General features: G+C 37.0%; 3 non-coding genes across 3 annotated transcripts; all 3 read right to left on the bottom strand.

Annotated features, from left to right (window-relative positions):
• Positions 1–2,625: 2,625 nt before the first annotated feature.
• TRNAL-AAG (transfer RNA leucine (anticodon AAG)) lies at positions 2,626–2,707 on the bottom strand. Its single transcript has one exon. It is a non-coding gene; the product is annotated as a tRNA-Leu (tRNA).
• Positions 2,708–5,009: 2,302 nt separating this feature from the next.
• On the bottom strand, positions 5,010–5,091 carry TRNAL-AAG (transfer RNA leucine (anticodon AAG)). Its single transcript has one exon. It is a non-coding gene; the product is annotated as a tRNA-Leu (tRNA).
• Positions 5,092–10,116: 5,025 nt separating this feature from the next.
• TRNAL-AAG (transfer RNA leucine (anticodon AAG)) lies at positions 10,117–10,198 on the bottom strand. Its single transcript has one exon. It is a non-coding gene; the product is annotated as a tRNA-Leu (tRNA).
• Between the last annotated feature and the right edge of the window lie 597 nt (positions 10,199–10,795).

A 10,795-nucleotide genomic window follows, 5' to 3' on the forward strand; every position in this document is an offset into this window, starting at 1 on the left:
ATGAGCGAAATTGCACGGTCACCTCACGTTGCTTGCGCCCCTGCTACACCGTGAAATAGTCCGAAACGGAATCAACCAATCAAAGGGCAGTTTCCTCACACATGTAGCAATACGCTAGGATCAATAACTGAATTTAACTCCCCGACCCCCACCCCCCACCCTACCCATGGAACTAAATCGCCAGGGACGGTCCCCTTGTCCATCGAATTTCCTATTGCGGGAGACAAAGGCATTTCCAACGTGATCCCAGGATGTGATGTGTACGCAAGACTATGACCACTTCGTTTTATTGCATCCGAAATTTTTTTGAACTAAAAAAGAGACATACAATAACACGAAGAATGATGAAATATACACTTATTTTAAGAGTATTTTTTCACTTTCAACTCTACATTAGATAGTAAAAATTGAATCTCGTCTAAGGCGGAAACAAAGACCTTTGATCATGTGTTTTTTGTAAATGACCTCTAATAACCTACAAGTTTTTTTCTGACCTTTAAAGGACTAGGCAAAGGAATTGGGTCAAACAAGAGTGATATAATTCATTCACATAATTTGTAAACAAATCCGCTGACCTTACCTGACGCAGGGATACGCGGTGAAACATTCAGGTTAAATGTCAGATCACACACATTTTGTCACAGCTTCCAGGCTAGTACAGTGGTAACGTGCTGTCCTCTCATCCGAGGGGTCGGCGGTTCGCGCCCCGCCCAGGCGCGAGAAGTTGCAATTGTCGCCCGGAGGTTACTGCTGTGGCCGGGCACCACGGTGGGTAAGGACTAAGCTCTGTCGCGTCAGCACTTGCTGACACACGGTGATCGAGTCGACATTAGTCGGCACAGGCCGGGCTCCCCCATAGCCCGGGCGAGGCTCAGCTTCGCATATGACTTATCCTTATCCATTTTGTCACATTCGGGGCTGAATACTGTAGGATGACTACTGCAGCACATTCCCTCTTTGTCGTTTCTTTTGATATGGCTATCACGCCCGTTTCTCCGGTTTCAAGAGGCTTTCCTGTTCCACAAACGCCAAGTGTATCAAACGGCGATGTTCCCTTGTGCACACCACATCCTGGGGTCCCGTTGGCGATGCCTGTGGCGGAGGCGGTTGCCTGCCGCAGAAGGGCGATGCGGAAGACGAGGAGGTTCGGTGGGCGTCGGCCAGAGGCTCCCTTCTGCAGGAGGAGACTGGATTTCGAAGCGGAGAGAGATATACCAAAACAGAGGAGGAAGAATGTTAATTGGTTTCCTCTGCATACGGTTTCCGTTCATATATATATATATATATATATATATATATATATATATATATATATATATATATATAGACAAAGGCTATCGCCAGCTTATAATATGTCAGTCTAATAAAGGTTTGTAGATATTTTGTAGATTTACTCATGAATTATCATTTTTATTGTATTTTGGGGTTAGCAGTAGTAGGATTGTGTTGTATTTTCCTTTGTTTTACTGGTTGATATATTCTCATTAACATAAATCATCACAATTACCTCCCCAACCCCCTTGGAACTCCATTGGGAGGCAGCGGCATTTCCAACGTCATCTCAGGTTGTGATGTTGACGCGAGATTATAATCAATTCGTTTTGATGCATCCGGAAATTCAAAAACTAAAAAAAAAAGATAATAGAAATGAAATATATACATTGTACGTGCAGTTTTTACTCTCTATCAACTCGACAGTAGATAGTAAAAGGTGAATCTCGTCTGAGGCGGAAACAGAATGCGTTGATCATGTGTTCTTTTTTTTTTCTTTCTTTTTTTTTTGTAAATGACCTCTAATAACCTACAAGATTTTTTCTGACCTCTAAAGGACTAGGTAAAAGGGATTAGGTCAAACAAGAGTGATATAATTCATTCACATATTTTGTAAACAACTCCGCTGACCTTACCTGACACAGGGATACGCGGTGAAACATTCAGGTTAAATGTCAGATCACACACATTTTGTCACATTCGGGGCTGAATACTGTACGATGACTACTGCAGAAGATTCCCTCTTTGCAGTCTCTTTTGATGTGGCTATCACGCCCGTTTCTCAGGTTTCAAGAGGCTTTCCTGTTCCACAAACGCCAAGTGTATCAAACGGCGATGTTCGTATGTGCACACCACATCCTGGGGTCCCGTTGGCGATGCCTGTGGCGGAGGCGGTTGCCTGCCGCAGAAGGGCGATGCGGAAGACGAGGAGGTTCGGTGGGCGTCGGTCAGGGGCTCCCTTCTTCAGGAGGAGACTGGTTTTCGAAGCGGAGAGAGAAGAGTGATTTAGTCCAAACTTTTAATATTGAATAAATGTATATTTAAACAGATCCATGTTTACCTTTCTCTCAATAGTGGAACTTATCTTAACAATAGCACTGCAGATGAAGGATCCTTGCCATTCTAAATGATTATTTGTAAATGATAATTTAGTGTATGATCACTTCAGCTTATATGAATATTTTGAGCATGTGAATTAGAAGAATTTGCTCTAATAGCTCATACAGGCACAGACTGGCGATAAGAACATTTTGACATGCATATCTACCCACTATAAATTCCTTTTGGCCTCACGTCGTATCTGTAATGGCTCCTCAGATCCACAGGTGAAGTGCTATAAAAAAAAGAAAAGCCTGGCAGCGGTGGGATTCGAACCCACGCCTCCGAAGAGACTGGTGCCTTAAACCAGCGCCTTAGACCGCTCGGCCACGCTACCTACCAACGTTCCCAGCATTTGCTCCTAAATCAAAATCACCCGACAGTTCACATACTACAAATTATATCGGATTAATTTTAGTACTATTAGAAAATAATTTCCGGTTTCACCTTACTGCTTTCACAAGAACATTACCTGAGGAATACGAAAGTCTGTCTAACGATTCAACAATCGCACACAATCACAGAAGATGACGGAACTAATGATTTGGTAAGTAATTATCTCCATCCTTTATTAAACGATTCACGATGAGCCCATCAATAGTTTGTCGACCCGCCATAGCTACTACTTTTTGGATGGGTCGAAGTGGGGGAGCTCAGATATACCAAAACAGAGGAGGAAGAATGTTAATTGGTTTCCTCTCCATACGGTTTCCGTTCATATATATATATATATATATATATATATATATATATATATATATATATATATATAGAGAGAGAGAGAGAGAGAGAGAGAGAGAGAGAGAGAGAGAGAGAGAGAGAGAGAGAGAGAGAGACAAAGGCTATCGCCGGCTTATAATATGTCAGTCTAATAAAGGTTTGTAGATATTTTGTAGATTTACTCATGAATTATCATTTTTATTGTATTTTGGGGTCAGCAGTAGTAGGATTGTTTTGTATTTTCTTTTGTTTTACTGGTTAATATATTCTCATTAACATAAATCATCATCACCATTACCATTATGATTATTATTATTGTTATATTTTTTTCTGATAATTATTACTATTATTACCATGGTCATTATTATAGTATTCATTATCATTAAAACTGCAATTATTATTACCATTAATTTTATTCTTATTCTTATCATTATTACTACTATTATTACCATAATCATTATGATGATATCATAATATTGCCATTATTATTTTGTTATTATCATCATTGTTATTATAAATATTAGTATTGTTATTATTATCATTATTACTATTATCATTATTACTGTCACCATTATTATGATCATCATTATTATCATCATCATTATGATCATCATTATTATCATCATTATTATGATTTTCATTATCATCATGATTATTATCTTGATTATAATTATTATTATTATTATTATTATTATTATTACCATAATCATTATTATTGTCATTATTAGTATCATAACTTTTTCATCACTATTATTCCTATGATCATTATTATTCATATAATCATTATTATTCCTATAATCAATATTATTCCTATTATCGTTATTATTCCTATTATCATTATTATTCCTAGTATCCTTATAATTCCTATTATCATTATTATTACTGATATCATTATTACTAATATTACCAACATAATTATTATTAACATTATTATTATTATCAATGTTATTAGCATTGCCAGTATAATTACTATTATCATTATAATTATATCTATTGCTGATATCATTACTAATATTATTATTACGAATATCATTGTTATTACTAATTCCGTTATTATTAATAATACCTGTATAATTCTTGCTATCATTATTAATATCATCATTATTATTTTCATTATTTTGTCATCATTATTATTATCATTATTTTATCATCATTATTTTATCATCATTATTTTATCATCATTATTTTATCATCATTATTTTATCATCATTATTTTATCATCATTATCTTATCATCATTATTTTATCATCATTATTTTATCATCATTATTTTATCATCATTATTTTATCATCATTATTTTATCATTATTTTATCATCATTATTTTATCATCATTATTTTATCATCATTATTTTATCATCATTATTTTATCATCATAATCATCCTTATTTTACATCATAACTATCATCATTTTATCATCATTATCATTAATCTTGCCAGTATACTTATTATTATTATTATCCGTTTTAGTAGGTGGTGGCCAGAGGCTACCTTCTCCAGAGATTAATTTTTGAAGTGAAAAGGGAACAGTGATTTTATTCAAACTTTGAATATGAAATATCATATAAATATATATTTAAACAGTTCCATCTTTACTTTTCTCTCAAAAGTAGATCTTAATTTTAATCTAATCTTTTAATATCAGCAATATAGATGAAGGATCCCTGATATGTTAAATGATTAATCGTAAATGATGTTTTTAGTGGATGTTGTTCAGGGCAGTGAATATGTGAATTATAATTATAATCATATGTGAATAATGTTGTCAAGCAATATTCATCCAGATAATTTGATACCTCATACAGGTTCGAACTGGCGATACGAACATTTTAAACTTTTACTCACTGTAAATTCCTTTTGTCCGCACGCTATATCTACAACGGCTCATCAAATCCACTGGTGAACTGTTAAAATTTTATCCTGGCAGCGGTGGGATTCGAACCCACGCCTCCGAAGAGACTGGTGCCTTAAACCAGCGCCTTAGACCGCTCGGCCACGCTACCTCCTGATGTTTAAAGCATTTGACACTATATGAACACCACGTCCTGCTGTTCGAATGCTGGAAATTATTAATATCGTGTTCATTTACTAGTACTACTATTGCAAGAACCATTTCCTGTTTTACCTTTGTTATTTTCACGAAATTTTTACTAGAGGAATACAAAGGACCGCCTATGATCCAAAAATCGCACAGATGTAGATACTAGTAATTTGATATGCACTTTTCTCTCTCCTTTATCAAACGATTCGCAATGAACATCCCTTTAATGTACAGAACGAAGTGAACTCTAGCGGTGTACACCCGTGTTTATTGACCCTCGAGGACTATTACTTTCCTTTGGCGAGGAGGCAGAGAAGGGCAGAAATATATCAAACAGCGAGAAAAGTCATTACATTGATTTCCGATTCACAGGGCTCTTGTTGATGAATATATGTAAACTTAAAAGTTGGCGGAGGAACTAATACTTCCATGTTTTTCTTTGTCCTTTGTCAAACTATTTATGACGGGCATATTCTTGAAATTAACACGAGTATGTGAAATATGATGGTATATATCCGTAGAGTTTATCGGCCCTCAATAACAAATATTTTTGGAGGGGGGGGAGGGGTAGTATTACAAACAGGGGTGAATGTAGGATCATGAGTCCGCTGTTCATAGGATACTTTTTAATATATGTTTGTAAGGATAAAGGTTATCCCCGGTTTATAATATGCTTTAATAAATATAATCTTAAAGGCAAATTAATAACAATGTCAGTCTCATAATTCTTGAGATGAAAATGTTTTGTAAATTCTACTGATTGAGTCGTATTAATTATCATCTTATTTTTTATGGTTAGTAGTGGTAGTAGTTTTGTTTCTGTATTTTTCTTTTTTGTTGGTAAATTTAGTTTTCACTATTATTACTATTATTTTCATTATCTTTAATTATTATCATCACTATTATCACCAATCATCATCATCATTGCTATTTCTATTATCACTATTACTGTTATCATAGATTGTATGATTGTTATTTTAATATCACTATAATCATTATTGCAATTTTCATCATTTTATACTGTTATGATTATCACTATTATCATTATCAATACAATTATCAAAACTATTGCCATTACCTTTATTATTATGATTATGATTATCATTACTATCATCAACATTATTTCTATTATCATTGTTATTTCTATTATCATTATTATTTCTATCATCATTATTTTTTCCATTATCATTACTAATACCATTATAATCATTTCCATGGTTCAATGTATCCTCTTCTTTTTACTATATCGACGACTTATTGCAGTATTATACATACATGTGTGTGTGTGTGTGTGTATGTGTGTGTGTGTGTGTGTGTGTGTGTGTGTGTGTGTTAGTCTGAGATTGGAGATTTATGCAAGACAGATTAAGCATCTTCTTTACCGTGGACATGTATACTTCGAGCAAGAGACATGATACATTGACTTCGCTGCTGGAGTTAAATACTAGTTGATGAAGAAAGTCACTTTCCTCTCAAACACCAAACTCTTCTTGCATGAGGCTACTGTTTCCGCTACAAATTCCTCGTGTTATCAAGGAATTTGGTGAGAGAGAGAGAAAGAGAGAGAGAGAGAGAGAGAGAGAGAGAACAACAAAGAGAGAGAGAGAACAACAAAGAGAGAGAGAGGAGAGAGTAAATACGTTCTATTTACACTTTGATTACATTTTATGAATTGGAGGAATATACTAGATAATTATCTGAAGATATACACGCGGCCTAAACTTTACCTCTTTACACACATAAAAGGTTAAAGCCAATGCCCTTCAACCTTCAAAGACAAAGGTTTAATACAAACGTTTATAAAGATTGAGGAACTACTCTTTCCTATGCCTTAAATACCATATATGTATCATGAAAAGAAAAAGAAAAGTAGATATACATATTTATTTTATAATATTTGTCCTTTTAAAGTTTGCATAAAGTCACTCCTCCCTCTCCGCCTCGTACACCAGTCTTCTCCGCGCAAAGGGAGCCTCTGACCGACGCCCACCGAACCTCCTCGTCTTCCGCATCGCCCTTCTGCGGCAGGCAACCGCCTCCGCCACAGGCATCGCCAACGGGACCCCAGGATGTGGTGTGCACAAGGGAACATCGTCAGGATCTTTGGATGCGTTTGGTGTTTGTGGAACAGTCGATTCGCCTGAAACCGGAGGAACACGAGAGGCATCCATATCGAAGGAAAAGCGGAAGGGAACAGAAGCAGTTGTCATCTTGTTCATATGCTCAGCACTGCGAAGAAAAATCACGTGACTTGCCTTTAATCTGTGTGTTTTACCGGATGGCCGAGAATTCAGGTGAGGTCAAGCGACCACTGGAATTGTTTGCTCTACATGATCCCGAGGTCAGATAAGGTTAAACACCATGTGGTAGGCTTTATTTGAGATTTGATATCCACACTGAAAGAAACGCGTCAAAGACTTAATGCAGTAGCTATCGTATTCAGTTCCTAAATAATGTAAAGGAAACTGAAGTGGTTTGCTTTCTTACTTGAGTGCTTTGCCGTGTAACCCAGAAGTTAGACAAGGTTAAGCGACGTTTGGGAGTTCATTTTATGACCTCAGCTGTTGCATAATTAAAGTTGGATAAGGTTTAACACATTTTTTTCAGACGTCTGAAAAGAACACTATGATGCTAGGTATTTTATGTTTCCCTATTGTTCATGATTCATTAAATACTGTCATAACTGCAAGTAATATTCATATCTGTCAAGGAAGTAGCAATTATTGCACTCACTCTCGCTCTCCCCCCCCTCTCTCTCTCTCTCTCTCTCTCTCTCTCTCTCTCTCTCTCTCTCTCTCTCTCTCTCTCTCTCTCTCTCTCTCTCTCTCTCTATCTCTATCTCTATCTCTCTCTCTATCTCTCTCTCTCTCTCTCTCTCTCTCTCTCTATTTTCTGAGATTTTAGGCTCTCATTTTCTTGACATAAGTACGGCCACTAAAGCACACGATCTATTTTATTGGCTTTTAATCTAATTTCTGAATACATATAACACCGATTTCTCATTGTGGCTAGTTTCATTTTCATTTTTGTGTTCATGTGTTCATCTTGCGTGTTTATTATGGTGAGGGTATTTGATCAGGTCATATTTCTTTGCAGGGATATTAAAACCTTCTCTTTACCGTATGATAGACGATCCCTTGCAACATATACATAATGTTATGCTAGTCTGAAATTGGAGATTCATACAAGAAACATTTGGGATGCAGCTACTTCGGGCAAGCTCCACAGGCGCCTTTTTCGTTGAATGAAAATCATAGGCAAAAACGTTCAAGCGATATTGCAAGGAAGGTGATAAATGACCCTAAAGGAAATCGTCAATGTGATGGAGTATATTGCAAGATTCCTTAGGATGAAGGATTAATTCTTGCGTTTCTTGTTTATTATGTTATGAATCTATTTGTCTGTTTTATGGATCATTATAATTTATAGAGGGAGTGTTTGGTAAGGTCATATTTCTTTGCAGGGATCTTAACACCTCTATACTGTATGATAGACGACTCCTTGCAACATATATATTATTTTGTGCTAGACTGAAGTTGGAGATTTATGCAAGAAACATTTGGGATGCAGCTATATGTTTTACATTGCATTGTACAGTGGACACATAATTACTGTAACCAATGTCTTTTTTCCGAAGGGTCTAATACTTGCGTTCCTGAAAAATGTAGAATTTTCTCTCCACCTAAAACACTATGTATAGTAAAACTATAACCTGTTTAGATATATGTATTTATTTCATAATATTTGTCGTAAAGTTTTATAAAGTCACTCCTCCCTCTCCGCCTCGTACACCAGTCTTCTCCGCGCAAAGGGAGCCTCTGACCGACGCCCACCGAACCTCCTCGTCTTCCGCATCGCCCTTCTGCGGCAGGCAACCGCCTCCGCCACAGGCATCGCCAACGGGACCCCAGGATGTGGTGTGCACATACGAACATCATCAGGATCTTTGGATGCGTTTGGCGTTTGTGGAACAGTCGATTCGCTTGAAACCGGAGGAACACGAGAGGCATCCATATCGAAGGAAAAGCGTAAGGGAACAGAAGCAGTTGTCATCTTGTCCTTTTGCTAAGCAATGTGAAGAAATGTGACATGACTTGCCTTTAACCTGTGTGTTTTACCGGATGGCCGAGAATTCAGGTAAGGTCAAGCGACTAATGGAATTGTTTGTTCTATAGTTATATGTACTATTGTGATTATTATCATTAGTGACGGAACGTGTGAATCCTAATATAAATACATGGATGACTATTAACTTTGTGTCGTCCGGAAGTAAAACTAATGTTTTACACGATCTTACTGAAAACATTTCTCTTCTCGGAGTATCTATAATTAATTTTCGGGTCAGAGGTTTAGTGCCGCAAGCCCTGGCAGCGGTGGGATTCGAACCCACGCCTCCGAAGAGACTGGTGCCTAAAACCGCTACCTGTCAATAGACGTTATATTGCCACATTTGCAAATAAGACTTGCTGATAAAAAGAAGTACAAATACTGCTCCGTCTCCGCCAGTGAGAAAAAGGTAACATGAAACTATTGAGACATAACTTTTTTTTATAATATTTGTTATGTAGAGTTTGCATAAAAGTCCACCGAATTCTTTCTGCAGAAGGCAATGGCATTCCCAGCATTACCCAAGAATATGATCAGTTTCCTTTCATGCAGAGAGAGGAGAGTGATTTTATGCAAACTCAAATGTAGAACTTATTTTACAGTAGCGCTATAGATGAAGGATCCTTAATATGCTATTATTCGCAAATAATGTTTTAGTGAATGTTGTTCATGGTAATGTGTGCGTGTGAATATTTGTGGACATATGAATTAGAAGATCCTGCTAGATACTTTGATAGCTCATGCAGGCACAGACTGGCGATAAGAACATGTGACATGCATATCTACCCATTATAAATTCCTTTTAGCCTCACGTCGCATCTCTAATGGCTCCTCAGATCCACGGGTGAAATGCTATAAAAAAAAAAAAAAAAAAAAAGCCTGGCAGCGGTGGGATTCGAACCCACGCCTCCGAAGAGACTGGTGCCTTAAACCAGCGCCTTAGACCGCTCGGCCACGCTACCTCCTGAAGTTTAGAGCATTTGACACTATATGAACACCACGTCCTGCTGTTCGAATGCTGGAAATGATTAATATCGTGTTCATTTTAGTACTACTATTGCGAGAACCATTTCCTGTTTTACTTCACTATTTTCGCAAAACTTTTACTAGAGGAATACAAAGGACCGCCTATGATCCAAAAATCGCACTTAGGCACAGAAGATGTAGAAACTAGTTTTGATATGCACTTTACTCTCTCTTTCATCACACGATTCACAATGAACATCCCTTTAATGTACAGAACTAAGTGAAATCTGGCGGTGTACACCCGTGTTTATTGACCCTCGAGAACTATTACTTTCCTTTGGCGAGGAGGGAGAGAAGGGCAGAAATATATCAAACAGCGAGAAAAGCCATTACATTGATTTCCGATCCACAGGGCTCTTGTTGATGAATATATGTAAACTTAAAAGCTGGCGGAGGAACTAATACTTCCATGTTTTTCTTTGTCCTTTGTCAAACTACTTACGACGGGCATATTCTTGTAAGTGAAATCTGATGGTATACTTCCGTAGAGTTTGTCGGCCCTCAATAACAAATATTTTTGGAGGGGGGGAAGG

The sequence above is a fragment of the Penaeus vannamei genome, chromosome 22, assembly GCF_042767895.1.
Source record: "Penaeus vannamei isolate JL-2024 chromosome 22, ASM4276789v1, whole genome shotgun sequence".
NCBI classification, from domain to species: Eukaryota; Metazoa; Arthropoda; class Malacostraca; order Decapoda; family Penaeidae; genus Penaeus; species Penaeus vannamei.